Here is a 16,770-nt window from a genome sequence, read left to right as displayed (position 1 = left end):
AATTCAACATCTATAATTAAGAAGATTTGATAGTTTAACAAATCGCTAATGTTATTCAGCTGTCAACTTTGCTACTTTAACATAGAAAATTGACTGTCTATATATTACGACTGTAGATTTGCTGAATCAGTGAAGTTTTCAGTTGTTTTTTTTTCCGTGTGCTATAATTTGAAGCAAGAAATACAATAAAATAGTGAATTATAACAAATCTCATTTAAGAAAAGCTATAAGATATTAAAAAAAGGTTCTCATTCCCTAAAATTAACTATTGTTTTGAAGGAACAAATATTACGTTAGAAAAGAATATTACTTCTGCGAGCCCTTCGGGAAGACGAAGCCTTCCCTTGTAAATGTGCGTGTCGAACGAAACCACACCAGCCGACTTTTTTCCGGGAACCGTTCGGGAATCGTGCAGGAAATCGTAGTTCGTAGGAAAGAACCATCGCATCGGTTCCATTCGGGCAACCGGAATTAACGTCGTTTATTTTTCCAGTCTCGAAAATCTTAAGTTCAGACTGTACCATGCTATCGCTCCTTCGCAGCCGCGAATTAGTACGCTATAATTTGGCCACGGCGCACATTAATCTTCTTATCGTTCGACAAGGAAATAAACCAATCTCTGGCGTGCCTCGTAAAATATATTACTGCAATATGTATATCGCATATGGAATGTATATACGTATATTATTAAATAATTTCCTAACAATAGTAAGAAGCGTGTGAATAACGTCACTTGATATCCTAACGCGTTTTTCAGGTCTTCGTTATTATTTCTTTCGACACGTGGTAGGTTAAGATTTCCATTCGCACGATCGTTAGAGATCAGCCTTGAAGCGCTTTATTGCAGCTTCGAGTTCGAATATTTGCCGCTCTCTCTCCCGACAAAATCAACACGTTGAAAACACCCGGCTGCGCGTAAAATTCCACTGGCATCGCTAAACGTAAGTGATATACATATAAAGAGAGGCTCTTGTGTCGTCTTGTGAGAATTACGATTTAGCTTGCGAGTAGCGCGAGTAGCGTTACACGATACGATCATTATCGTCGCGGACCTTTCTAGACTATTAAACCTGCGTGACAGCGGCGTAACGTTATAAAATCAAAGGAGGATAAAGAGCGCCGTGCGAGATAGATGATGTGCATAATAGTGTCGGATGATAAGAAGATAAGAGCCTTAGAAGCGTGTATACTCGGTGTCGAGTTTTCGTATCACATGCTTAGTTGGTCTTAGATTACGACTAACGATACTTATGGGAATCGACGGGCTCACTTTCTAGACAGTAGAATTAAACGCGTTACGCAACAGATAGAACAATACATACTCGACGAAATGCTTAATGAAATCTTTATGAGACGCGAAACCTTCTCTTCCATTTATACAATTAACTCTTCATGATACGAGGCTTTAAAGATCCAGATGATTTTCAATTTTAAATTATTCTGCCTCAAATTCGGATACGTACAAAAAAAAAGTGAATAACGTTACGGATCATATTATTGATGTATTCTTGAATACAGAGTATGTCAGAATTTTTTCAGATATTTTTTTTAGAGTGCAAAAACTCTTTGAAAAATACAGATACTAATGACCTAATTGGATTAGAAAGGCAATGGGGGAAAAAAAAACAACAACGGAATATGGTGTAGATTGTATTATGAAACGATCACAATTAATGACTTTATGATATACAATATACTAAAAATATGAAGCTAGTAAAAAAGATAAAAAAACAATTATTTCATCATTTATATAAAAGAAATTATAACTGTAACAAAGAGTACTTAAAAAAAATGGTAAACTATTTCTCACGTTTTGGATGCATTCAAAAAGAGGACAAGACTGCTATAAAATATTTATGAAGTTGCTTTGTGCTGCCAAATTGAGGCGAAACGATGAGAAGGTTGATGCTTGCAGATGCATTCGAAACTCTGTCATGTAGATCCATAAAGTCCCCGTTATTTCAGCACTTGCAGGTCGCTATTGTTATTGCGGTGTCCAATACGAACCACATAACAATAACCGTCCGTGCACAAAACGTCGAGTAATGACTTCAATTTTAAATTAGCATACATGACTGACGGGCTCATCAATCCGCTTACGGTGTCAAAGTCTACAGTAACGCGATGGTCAACACCTGTGCTTTTATTAAAACTCCATTGAAATAATTTAATTACAGATAATGATCGCTCGAAATTCTGAAATTAATAAACGGCCGATAAACGCGCGCTCGCAAAAGTTTCAATAATTAATAAATGATACACGGAACGATAATTTCATAACACCAAACGTCGTTACTGCGAAAGTGGATTGACCTAAATTATAATCGATTTAACGTCGCGACTACGTTGCTTTTACGTTACAGACTTTTCATCATTTCATATACGTGCCACTGTTGTCAATGATACGCGCGAGCATATCGATCTTAGAAATATTAATACACATCATTACTAAGCAAAGCGATAACTGGACATGGTATATAAACCTGCAACCCCGCATCAATCGCCTCTGCGATCACGGTACACCGCGCATCTTTGCCGATAAACGACAACAACGGCGAGTATAACGAGGACAACGGTAGCGTGTAAAACGCGGGCGTGCTTATCCGTGGCGCGGGGAGATTTAATCTGACCGGCTATTATATACATGACGTACAATAACGTCCGCTCTCGGTCTGCGCGATGCTTCCAGAGCGAGAGCGAATAGAGACGTTCGAGCGTGCAACCGCGTCGTTGCTCGTGCGATGTAAAATCGATACTTTCCCCCGCCGCGCCGCGCCGAGCCGAGCCGAGCCGAGCCGTGCGCGGCCCTCGCACTGACCTATCGGGAGCATCAGGTAACTGGGTGAACCTTGTAGGAAGGCGATAATAAATTAATCATCTAGTTATCGTGTACATAGGCGTAATGACTATTCTGCACACATGCCGGCATAAGTTTCCTCGATCGACGCGAGATTCCTACGCTCTCATCTTTCCTAGGAACACCGCCATGTATATACATAGATCGAAACAGAAACACGAAGCGCGAAATAAGAGAACGCGATGTTCCCTGCAATTTACATGGAAGAATTGTTTATTATTGTATATGTAGCGCCTCCATTATCATCATCATTAAATTATCAATCTGCACGATGGATCTGCATCAGCTTAATATCGCATACGATCAGAATTATCTAATAATTGTAGCCTATCTCTGATTTATGTGTATACACTTTTCGAAATCGCCTTAATCACGCAAGACCTCGAAACGCTCGTAACAACAACGCACTACAACGTACAAGCGATAACTGTGTTCACGCACGTTCACATTTATACGTCGTGTACGTATTTTGATCGAAAAACGAGACGAGAGTAGTAATCCCTACAGAGAATTTTACAGAGTAGACGGATTTTACGCATCTCATAGGCTTCGCCTTGTTATATAGTTTCCTACGCCGCTGGACGTGAGCCATACCGTATATACTCGTGTCCTTTTAAAGGCGCATCCACACGTGCCTCGGCCCTCAGCCTGGGAAAGCCGAAGGAAAGCACGGGGGGGGGGTTGTGCGTGCAACTCGGAACTGGCTATAAATAAGAGAAATACAGGCGCGTTATTTCCCTTTAATCCGTAGAAATTGCGCGATATCGCGCCGCTCGCGCGCGAGTTCGGGGACCGGTTTCCGCTAACGCGTTTCCGAAGACACGTCTTTCCGCGCGTCATGTCTTTTAATGCGTCCTTTAATGAAGAGGTTCCCACGAATATCCTAATTATCGCGCGAGATTATTATTACATGACATGCGTGTGTGCGTATGCCGTTAAACACAGGAATCTATTCGATCAATCGTCAAATCCCGATAAGTTGACTGTAAAATTAAACGCAAGAGAAGATCTTAGTACTCGACAGTGGAATAAAGTGCGCGGAATCGAGGTAAAGATGCGAGTTGCGATGGCACACATCGCGCGATTAAAACTTTATTCCTCGATCCACTCTCAAAAGTCCCAAATAATAATTTTTTTTTTTTTTTTTTTATTAATCACGTTTCATCACACACCATTCGTAAACCTGATATCCATTGCACGAAACACACGATAATTCGTCTGTAACATTCGTCTTATGGATTTACTAATTTGGAGCGAACGAGTGAAAGGGGACCGGTCAAATTATTTCGCTGATAGTTGTAACCTGTTGTTAAGTACGTGCGTTCGGCGAGAGGCTGCAGCTTTAAATCGCAAAAGGTAATACAACGTTGATCGTAATGCGATATTAAGTATAATATACGATTTCCAAGTTAACGATGGTACAGTTTGCAATCAGTCCCCAACGAGCTTAAACAAAGAAGAAGGTTGTCATGCGCGTCTGGCTGGTACCGTAAATTAAGATACGTGATTCTTTAAGCATATAATTCTATATAAGAATTATTAAAATGAAGATTATAGAAATAATGAAAATTAAAGCGTTCAAAGCAACATTGATGTAACTCATTTAAAAAATTGCAACAGCACATTAAGTTTAATCTTCTTAAATTAAAGATCAATCTCTTCTCGTGTTTACAAATGGAAACTTTAAATATTTAAACTTCTTCATTCAGTAACATGGATAAAATAATGATAATGCGACACAAAGTACTTATCTTTTTGGGCCGGGTATTATTACTTTTAAATTCTTTCTTCAATGTTTATCGCGAACATGCAACTCATCACCCCATCGGACGTCTTTGATACGCACGATATTTTCACCCATTAATAATTTATACACGACGTTTCAACGCGCTGTACCTCGTGGCGATGTGGAGCGTAGGAGGGAGGCGTTTACGATATCTGCCGATAGTTTCATACTTTGTATCCGCATTATTACGCGTGCGCGTATCGGAAGGTAGATCCGCACCAGATAAGCCCGATCGACGAGCGGAGAGAGAAAAAGAAAATAGCTCGCGAGATTAATGGAGCCGACCGACCGTTCGCGCGCGCACGATAGGTCGAGGTTCTCAACACTTTCACCGAATAATACGTCGACACGTAACGACCGCTAATTGCATCTGCGTAATTTTAATTAATCCGCGTCGCGTACAAGGCGTGTCGGCAGGAAGACAGAAATTCCTGCAATCACCGACGTTGTACGAAAGACGTGAATAAGTGATACTTCCACGCGCGTAGAGTCTTCCGCGAAGATTCATCTCGCGTACTCGCGTACTTCGAGTAAACAAGCTGCCGCGGTCTTTCGCAATGTCTTCCGATATTTCATTACGATTGCATAACCAACACTAACATGCGAGATCACTCGCATTATTAATTATAGAATTTTTCAATCTGTCGATAGAATTACGTTTGCCATGTTAAGTTTATCGTTCTATTGTCAAAGAACTGTAATAAAACATTTTCGCGAAATACGTGAAAATTTATTACTTTCACGGGTGTTTGTGAATGAATAATACGTAATGAATGAAGTAATACGTAAAATAATTATACTGTTTATGCTTACATAATGTAGAAGATGTAAACGCGACTGACTGATAAATGAAGACATAATTATAGTCTATAATGGATTTGTATTGCGAGCTGGCAGAAAGGTTTACGAGGATTTCAAAATGTTAACAGGCGTCCCGAAAAAAAGCCAAGTGGCACGCATCTCATGAGAATACTAAATTATGAATTCTCTCGTGAGAGACAATAGCATGGAGAAAGAAAGAAGGAAATCGCGGGATTTATACTTATGAGAGAGAGAGAGACGGGAACCCTTCGATTCCTCTCTTACGATCTATTTTACAAAAATCCCACTCTTACGCGCGCGATTCCTAATTCTTCTTGCACGCGATCTCGTAAACCTCCTAACGGACCTCATCAGTTTTGAAAATCCTCCTCGTAAAATATAGCGGATTTCCTCGATCCGTGCGACACGCTGATCGATGAGATTATAACGAGAAACGATCGCCCGAAGCGAACTCTTCTCTGTCGTCGTTATCTTTGCTCCAAAGCTATGCTTTAGTTATACTTCAACGTAAGAGAAACTGTATCTATCTCGATTTACTATCGTAATACTTCAAATCTAGCCGATGTCATTCTAATGCGTATCGATAATAATCAATTATTCTTACAAACAATTTCTTAATCTTAATCTCTTCATCTGAATTCGATATTCATTATACATCCAAACAAACAGAAATATTTTCATAAAATTGTAATTTAGATCAAAATTTATCTTCAAGTCCTTCTTAAAGTTTTATATAATTATTATATGTATTAAATATTGATATAAATAATGATAAATATGGCTCTGAAGGTAAATCTAATGTAAAAAAAAGGAAGCAAAAAAAATTAAAAGCCAATTAAAAGCCAACGCGGTTAGACATTATTGTTCCAAATCTCAACTGAAACAACCACGAAATTTTATTTCGCTTTAATATAACTTTCATTCGACATCGCAGCATTAAAATCTCTCCATATCATTTTTGGATTAATATGAGATGGCTTGTCCTACTGACGATACATCGGAAAGCATATTAATTGTATAATGATTGGCGTTCATACATTGTTTATTTAACAATTAACCACTGTTATAATGCACCTTAATTATGGACTTTTTCCTGTCCGCAACTCTCTGACTTCTGCAATAACTATGATTATGCAAGATATCATGCGCTGTTCACATGTAACTATAGCTAACATTCGCTGTCATTCGATATATTTATGTATTAATAATAGCTTGTATTTTTGTATTTTGTATTTTTGCATTGAGAAAGCTCGAAATCGTTGATCGAAATGAACGTATGTTAAATATTAATAAAAATTTCTTTGCGCACCGTTAGGCGCGCTCTTGGCTCTTAATTGGCAATTTTTGCTTTCTTTTAAATATTGATGACATATTTCTAAGAATTTTTTTCTATTACGGCTACATTAATAAACAAATCTGTTTTGTTATCAAAAATCTCTATATATTTGCAATTCCTAAATTTAGATTTACAAAAATTATTAAATACACAGAGTATCGATATCTATATCTTTCTTTTTTCTTCCATTAAAATTCTATTAATACATATCAAAATAATAATACCCACGACACTGACATTACACATATATATTGCTCAATAACACACGATTGGAGCAAAGAAAATTTAAATCAGCGTGAATCGATTTCCTATCTCAGGGCGGATTAATCGTCGATAGAACACGTGGGCTACCGGATCATTCTGCCCACACTTTATACGCAGTATCCACGCTTCGCCGACATGTTCGGCGTGGTTACGAGTGGGTTACACCATATACTTTCTTCATTAACCCACTGGGAAACAGGACTGGCGCACAAATAAAGAGAGAGAGAGAGAGAGAGAGAGAGAGAGAGAGAGACAGAAGAAAGGGAGCAACTGGAGAGATCAGCATTATAAAGTTGGATATGCGGTTGCTTTATATCGACTCGTGCAAGCAATGATGTCGCTCGTACTTTTACGTAATACGAGCTCATCTATAAGAGGTAAGTTTAGTTTCTTCGAAAAGATGGCACTGCTAGGTGAACAAATATACATCCAAACAAGATGTTATGGATCCGATTTTAAAAGCGGATAATCAAGAGAGAGAGAGAGAGAGAAAGAGATTCTTCCTATTTTTTTCCTTTCAGATATGATTATACTCATACTGGTAAATTTCCTTTGTCTGATATGAAAATCGTATTCAATCGTATAAATAATTCGTTCTTAAATATGTAATGATATGGATAATGTATTATTAAATATGTAATTTGTTTTTCAGATGTTGGGTGTGCCCGAGCTAGTCAATACAAATTCTGAATGTAAGCGCGTACGATCTGCGTACATTAATCGCGTAAAGTGAAATTTGTAGCAAAATGTATCACTTTTTTATCTCTCTTAATTTTAGATTTACTACAGTAGCAACCATGTACGCAGAGTAATGAAAACATTTCAAAGTACAACATTAATAAAATTAATTAATTCTACCTTCGAAACAAGTTTAAGTAAAATATTCATGCACGATATAAATAAAATATACGAGAAGGAGCTCCATCTTGTAAAGCTTCCGATTTATGAATACATTTTCTCAAATGCGAATATCTTAGCAAAATAGTTAATAAATTAAAAACTGAAATTCCTGTAAGATATCGGAAATAAATGATCTCGAGAGAAATTATACATTTTACAAGTAATTATTATTTTCGGAGAAATATAAATGGAAATACGCAGCTCTCGCTCATCAAGGTATAAAAAGCGCATTAAAATTATCGGCATGACGAGTGTCGTGTACGCGACATACGAGAGCGCATAAATCTCGACGTTGACACGTACGCTGCACCATGCATTTCCGACCATTGTGCATCCGCGCTTCCCGGTTTTCTCTCCTCCGAACGAGCGACGCTTCCTTGCAGCGTAATTGGGAAGTTTCCGAGAGACTCGTTCGTTCAATGATCGGTCGATCGATCGATACTGCCATCGCGGTAGCGTCGTAGCACCGCAGCCTGCGCAAGAACCTTGGAATTCCGCAAATTCCTGCGGTACCGTTTGACGCACCCTGCGTGTACGCTTTTACACACGAGAGCTTCTTTCGACACTAAGCGCAGATCCTCCAGGGTCAATGGCGTAGACGAGATTCAAACTAAGGAAATTCCAAATAATACTCGATTTCACTAAGGAAAGATAAAATCTGTCGCCACGTTCTTTTTATTGAACCGATAACGATAGATAAGAATCCAATGATCAAAACATCGCGCCAACAATCGCTAATTGATCTAACACGAATTTCGAAGTTGATGTACAAAATAAATACAACACGTTATCTTTTACGAGTTGACTATTCTCTATACGATATGTAATCAATTTTTCCGTACGTTTGTCGGTGATTTTTATCGTAATTATTAACGATAAAATTTTCATTGAAAAGATGTAAGCGATTTTAGATTAATTTCAAGGCTTTCGCTTACGCTATTGACTTAGGATATGTATAAGTGCGGGGCCACACACACACCACACACCCCACCCCACACACACACACACACACACACACACACACGCGCGCGCGCGCGCGCGCCATACTGTCGAACAGAGGTCCGCGCGTGTACACATATCTTTAATATCTTCGCGGCGAATCGACATTCATTAGGATGCATTGGCATTCTTTCTGGCCATACATACTCAGGGAAGGAACGAACGGATAATGGTAGAATCTCTTCCTCGTGCTGCCTTAACGACCAACAAGTCTACTCTATCCCGCACATCCCTAACGTCCTGCATTGTACTTCCGCCGATTAGCTACGAACAACGACTAATAGTTCAAGTTATCATTTTGCCGGCGCACATCCGCATAAATCAGATTGCTATTCCTGATAATTTATAGCTTCGCAAGTATAGAATTAATCAAACTCAGTAGCTTAAGAATAAAAGTTACACAATAAATAAGACTTATTTAGAATAACAAAGGTTAAAATAAGATTAATTCATTTTGAAATAACTGCGAAGATATGTTAATTAGAATCGCGTCAATAGGTATACCTATTATTAACGCATAATACGTATTATAAATTATATATAACGTGTAATAATAAATAAGTACAACTCGTAAAAATAATCGTTTTGTGGCTCTAACCGCCATGAAACGCGTTATTTTTACCGGTCTGCGTAACAAATCGTCAGTATGCAGAAATAAATCGATTTCATTGCGTACGCGGTGCAACATTAAGAAGTGCATTGGTGCGGATGACGTCAGCAGTGACGATTGATTAGACGGAAATAAGCATCGAGGAGCCTATATAACCCCGCATTAGCCTAATGACCGCAAACGCAGGTGATCCGGTGATCTACGATCGATGCTCCCTCCCTCCCCCCCCCCCTCCTCTCTCTCTTCCCTGGCACTCAACAAGATATCCGCGGTAAATCCTATGGATAATCGCCACGGGATCACGGTCACGGATTCTGAGCTCGCATTCGTCGTATACGCGTGTTTCACGAGATAACAAGTTGCTCGCGCGCTTTCGTATCGCTGAATGCGCTCTCGCGAGGCGCGTACATACGCGCCTGTTTATTCAAAGTTAAAAGGGAGAGAAAAGAGCGACGCCGACCGATAAGGTAATTTATATTCCGCGTTAAATAGACACCGAGCCGTTTACTTCGGTCGCTAGTCTAGTAAACGGAGTAATGACGTTGCTTGATAAAGAACCTTAATCAAGCAGATGATAAAGCGAGTCTAACGAAGATGTAAGCCCAGCGATTAACCGCGGTGGAAAATCTAACTGTCGGTTATCGAGATATTGATTTCGCGCGTTTTGTTGCGTCTACTGGAAATGTATTTGTTTGTTATGCAATGATCATAAATACGTTTTAAAATTCCCATATTCTTTGAAATTATTTGCCCATACACGGAGAGAAATTTTTCTTAGAATTTAATGATGAAAATATGACATTCGAGACAACATTGTATTTCGAAGAATTTTAACGTAAATCTTCTCTTATTCGTTAATAAAACTACAATAAAGTATAAAATAAGTTTGATTAATTTTACTGAAGTGCACGGTAAAAATCTTTAAATTGTATTGTCTCATAACTATCATATTTTCAGAATAAAATTTAAGAGAAAATTCTCTCTGTTGTACTATAAATCTCTCTTTAGTATCCTAAGATGCTCAGAAAGTTAAATTCATATTCACAATTTTAAATTTAAATTTATACACGCTATATATTTTAATTCGTGCATTAAATTTAAGATGCAATATACATTTTTACTTTATATTATAAGTAATATAATACTAACGCGACATTTTAATGTCTATATATATTAAATGAATTGTAAATCAGTCTTCAAATATTACGCAATATTATTAATTTAAAAATATATTAACTACTTTGTTTCTATGCATAGAAACAAACGCGGAGTCATGCCGGCAGCTTTTGCAGGCAATCGATTAATAATTAAATGCCCGTAATAATGATCGGCGCGCACGCGTTTCTATGACGATTAATCGGTCTTGCGAAACACACACAGCAGCATACAACGAACATATTTCACGATTATCTACGCCATTCCGTGCCACTTATCATCCCTCCTCGATGACAAGATAAAACGAATTTCCACGTGTCAAAAACAATGGTTTTCTGTGCGTGAATTAAAACCGCGAACTATTTAAAGACAATATAATTGTAGTTGCAAACTCATGTACTACATAATACATACATCAAGCTAAAATCAATATAAATGTACAAATTTGCAAAGTTCCTTTCGAAATAAAACAAAATGGAAGAAATTCAATTAAGGTGCACGAGAGCACGAACGTCAGACAGTTAAATCAGCTAAATATAAAAGAAAGGTGGTGGTTGCGTTATTTTACGTTTCGAAAAACGGATAACGAATCGATAAATGGGCAATTAATCGATATTGGATCCAGTTGCATTAGCATTTAAAAGACCTGACGCCTTTTAAGACCAGGGGCTAAACGCAAAATGGCATGGGAATTCATTAAAGGCAAAATAAAAGGTTAATAACTTCACCGTCCGTCCATCAGTCTAATATGACTCTGTCTTTTACATCCCAGCCCCTTAGGCAGGGCAAAAGTCTTTACGTGCCCATTCCATCTTCTACACCTCTCGCTCTCCTTCTCGACCGATCCTTCCTCTTGGATCGGAGAGAAATCAGATTCCCTCCGTCTCTGTATTCATCCCGCCGACGTGGACCATTATTATCGCTCCGCGTGTATTCGTAGAGCGATTTAGCAATACAAATCGATACGGAAGACACGATTCATACAACTACAATGTTTCTTTTTTTTTCGCGCAAAGGCCGCTTCTGAAATATTATCGTGGCAAGCCAATTAACTTTTAGCGGCTACGCGATAAATATTTCAAGAGTCAAAGATTAAAACTGAATTCTTTTTTATATCACTTGTTATCATTTTTTACTTAGATAAAAAGTGAAAGCACAAATCGATGCTACTTTTTGTTTAATAAATTTCTTAATACAAATTCGACGACTTATAAGTATTCATGTATGTACATACGATTTATTCAAATTACATTCGAATTGTATATTCACGATATGGAGTCCATTGCTTCGATGGCTCTATCATTTATCATGTTTTTATCCGCGCGGGAAATAAATAACGGTGTTTCACAGATTCCATTTATCATGCAAATACAGTTTAAAAATTTCTCATGCTGTATTAAATTTATATTTGCGCAAATTATCTGTCGGAAGTGTAACTTCCAATTGTTTGCGACGACTGTGCTACGTAAAGCACGGACGATCGCACCCTAAGGCTATAATATATTTATATAGTTACTAGAAGTACGCATTTTAGAAGTACATCAGTTAAAATGCTTGGAATGAAGTGTTATATTCTAAAACGCGAACGATTCAATAGTTACCTTTTGATCAGAAATCAATTTCAGAGGCTCGGTGGAGGAGAGGAACGATACAAAATGAGACAGGAAACGTATCACACAACTGTCACGAAAATAAACGATTAATTCTGCAACTACAAAGAAATAAATAATTTGTTCAGCAAACAGACCTGTTATCATCTAATATCTCTTTCTTTTTCATTTTGTTTCCTCTATTACTTCTTATTGATACGATACTTATACTAATCGTGCGATTTAATAAATACCGACACTCAAATTCTTTTCAAAGTATCATAATATTGTACATATTTCGAAAATTTTTCGCGATGAATATAAACTTTCTTTTTGCCGTAAAAAATATGTAAAATGATCTAAAATGCCATTTTTTGCCAAATTTATCTCAATTTAAGAACCTGACATGTTATACAAATTTTGCAAAGGTATTATGTTCAGCGCGATTTAAAAGCGTTTGAGATATATATATATATATATATACATATACTGTGATATTTCGGAAAGAAAAAAGTAACTTCTTGTCGAACAATGTAATTATTTATTAATTAATCGATATCTAAGGAAAGATCGCACATATTATTGATTATTGCGCAGCATTTTCATACGATATCGGATATATCCGATCCTTTATATGCAGCACGCATATCCTTTATTCTATTGAAAGAATAACGAAACGAAACATCTTTCGATAAATAACTACATGTCATCTTAATGTGCTTACGGATCATAAATCACAGGAGTTACTTGCGCGGTCTACTAATCAATTGTAGAGAATAATCGCGCGCGCGCATTTAACGTGGTACTTGATTTGATCGCATCCTAAATAAAACTATGACAAACAGAATGACTTCAATTGCTACCTGCTGCTTTCAATCTTGCCGCATGAATGATAACAATGTGACCACGCGTGAACAGTAGCGGGTTGAATGATACAAAAACGAAGATCAAATACCAAGCATCGCGTGCCAGCTCAATTCATGGAAACATACACATAACAACTACATGTAACGTTCTCTTCGTTTATAATTATTCGGCACAAATTCAAGGTCAATATAGTTTTTTAGAATTAACAAAGCTTTCAACAAGTACCGAATCAACTTTCATTATTGTTATTGTTCATTTCAAAGTAATTTTTTGATATAGTAAAATAGATGCGGTTAAATTAAATTTAAATACTTCTGACGATTAGAGGAAACGATTAGAGAAAAAAAGATATAGTTTTATTGATAGGATTACATTTATTAAATATTGATTTTGTTCTACAAATCAAAAGGTCAATTGAAGAAGTTTATATACGAGAGAAGTTCATTTGTGTAATTAAAAATTACGGCCGAAAGAAAAATGCTCCGACTAACCTAACCCTACCCCTGACCTAACCATGACTCTAACCACGACCTAACCACGACCTTACTCACGATCCAACCACGATCCTATCCCCAACCTAACCACGCCCCTGCCTAACCACGACCAATCACGATCCTACCCCTGACCTAACCACACCCTACCCCGACCTAACCACACTCCTACTCCTGACCTAACCACGATCCTATACCGATTCTTCCTCGATCTACCCCAACTTTGCGACCGACCGCGAATTTTCATATAGACAGCGCAAAAAATAATAAATATATGTATAAATATGATAATCAGGAGATGATTCCACTAATAGATACGCCAAACCATCAGGATAAAGATTCGAACGGAGAACGGACGATCCAGGAAACCCACAGGGATGATCAAGTCAATATGCAGGAAAAGGATTGACAAAGCTTAGAGACAGAAATATTAACAAAATTATATTCAGATATTTGTGATTATTTTTATCATATATATTTATATCTTTATTTCGATATGTAAATTTCGACGAACTGTAGTCATACATTTTACGAACTCAATCATCTAAGATATAACTAATTCTATTTATAATATACCTTATACAAAATTCTTTTCCGATTTAATATCTATTAATATTCGATATATGAGATTCGTAATTTATTAATATGTACTTGTAACAATCCCCTTTCAGAAATCGAAAAAAATTTAGAAACTGTATTTCAAGTAAACTTTAATTGAGTTTTTTCAAAATGCAATTATTAAATTGTACGAAAATTGTTTCAACTGATTTCTTTGGCAGAAATGTAATTACAAATACTTTAACTACAAACGAAATAACACGCATGCAATTTGTAACATTGCAAGTTCACGTTCGCGAATTATGATGCATTCCATACGCTTGAGTGATCTATAACGCTAAATATATCGCATCTAAATGCTCTCTCTCTCTCTCTCCTTCTCTTTATCTTTCTCTTTTATAAATATGGAATTTGAATGCAATTAGAAAGAAAACGGCGTGGCGCGCAAACAGGCAGTTATACGAACAATGCTCGATTTATATGTTAGGTGATCAAAGCACGAGCAACTTTCTAGTCGCGTGTTGCCAAGTAGCTAGTAAATCGCTCTTGGCGTTCCGTGCCTAATAACTAACGTAGACTGTATGCAATAACAAACAACGGTAACCCAGAAAGATAGAAAAAGCAAGCGCTTATCTTTGAACGTTCGCGCGCTTATTGCGTATTTCTATTCGAAAGATTGATACTTAAAGAAAATAAGACAGAATAACAGAAGTATCGTTCTTCATTTCAAAGTACATATGATACGTATTACATTTCTATGACTAGCCTCCGCAACAATGCAAGACTCTTCTTATTATCTTTTCAATAATAACGTTCGTTAGTTATTATATTATTATTATAACATATTAAAAAATAAAGGAAAGATCGTCTCTATTAAAGTAAATAATAAAATGTAAATTTTATATGTTACTGACTCTCATATAATCTGGATACCTTGAGAATAAATTACAAAATAAGAACTCGGCAAAACACATACTTACACACAGCAGCTGCGAAACATTTTGCTCATATGAAATGCGGCTAATTAACGTAATTCAGACTTCAGCAAAGGGAGAGTTTACTCGCTGTTACGTTTTTCTGTTGGTCATGTTGCCATCGCATAACCACCACCTACGCATGATAGCTTGCCAAACAAGCCAATTTCGCGTAACGAGCGCAGATGAAGAGAAAAGTCTCTCCTCAAAAAAGGAAAATCGTGTGAAGTTGACTCCTCAAATTTTGAAAAAATTAATTTTTTATAGCTCATTCGATTACCCATCATTTGCATATTTCAATTTTTCGTTTGCACACTTCTAATTAAAAAGTTATTAAAACACAATTTTGAGGGGCTAATTTCACACTAACTCCCTAACCATTAGCAAATCAGATTTATCTAATCTCGGAATGTGCAAAAACTATTAATTCATACTATTTTGAGTATAGTATCTACGATTTGAACTCCTTTACTAGAGTCGACCATTCTCGTAACTTTAGTTGTTAATAACTTTTTAACTAAGGGTTTGCAAACGAAAATTTATCGAATGGTGTCATTTCAATTTCGTTCTTTAGAATTCAAGCCGAAAACATATATTTTGCAATGTCAAGTTAGCCTCCCAACATTTATTTGTTATAACTTTTTAATTAAATGTGTGTAAACGAAAAATTAACTTGTTTCGGAATGTATAAAAGAAAATCTATTGATTGAAACTAAATCTAATTTGTTCGTAGCTGAGAAGCTAGCTTGTGAAATTAGCTTCTCCTTCCCCAAAATTGTATTGTTATAACTTTTTTATCAGAAGTGTAGATAAGAATTCAAAGTATGCATACATATGCAAACGATGAGCAATTGAATGAACTATAGAAAGTTAATTTTTTCAAGAGTTGAGAGAGCCAACTTCTCACGAGTGGAAAATAAAGGGTGCGAAGTGTTACATTGTTGGCGTCTTTGCAGTGACGATGTCACTGAAACGGTTTCACATCGTATTATGTAATACGATGCTCGATCAATGCGAGAGAGGTTATGAATTCTAAATAATGATAATAACAACAAAAATGATGCTTGCATTGCTACAACTGAGAAAGCCCGAGCTCTAAGGTCCGAAGTGCAGAGAGAAATTCGCTCTCGGATGAGATCGCGTTCGTATTTCCCTCGTGTATGGGCGAACGTAAAACTAGCGAATTGGCTGATAAATAAAAAGTATTTGACTTCCGTCAAAGGAAAGACACTCTTGGCGAGCGAGGAGGCGTTAAAGTTTTATGACGATGCCAAGAACATCGCGTCCTACCAATTTTCACGTGGCTCGTCTCGTCTCAACCCAGCTTGACTTGCAAAAGTCAAGTCTGGTACGCACGCAAGTGAAAACCGTCTTCTCATAATGGTCGATCAAAATGTTTAACATGTACGATTTCTCATGGTGATTCTTGACGCATATATGCATTTATCCGTAAAACGAAACTCGTTTACTGACGCCATGTATTGCATCCTGTTCGCATGTAAATATATATATATATATATATATATATATATATATATATATATATATATATATATATATAT

Source organism: Atta cephalotes (genome assembly GCF_000143395.1).
Source record: "Atta cephalotes unplaced genomic scaffold scaffold00001, whole genome shotgun sequence".
Classification (NCBI taxonomy): domain Eukaryota; kingdom Metazoa; phylum Arthropoda; class Insecta; order Hymenoptera; family Formicidae; genus Atta; species Atta cephalotes.
Note: the sequence above shows the minus strand (reverse complement) of the source record.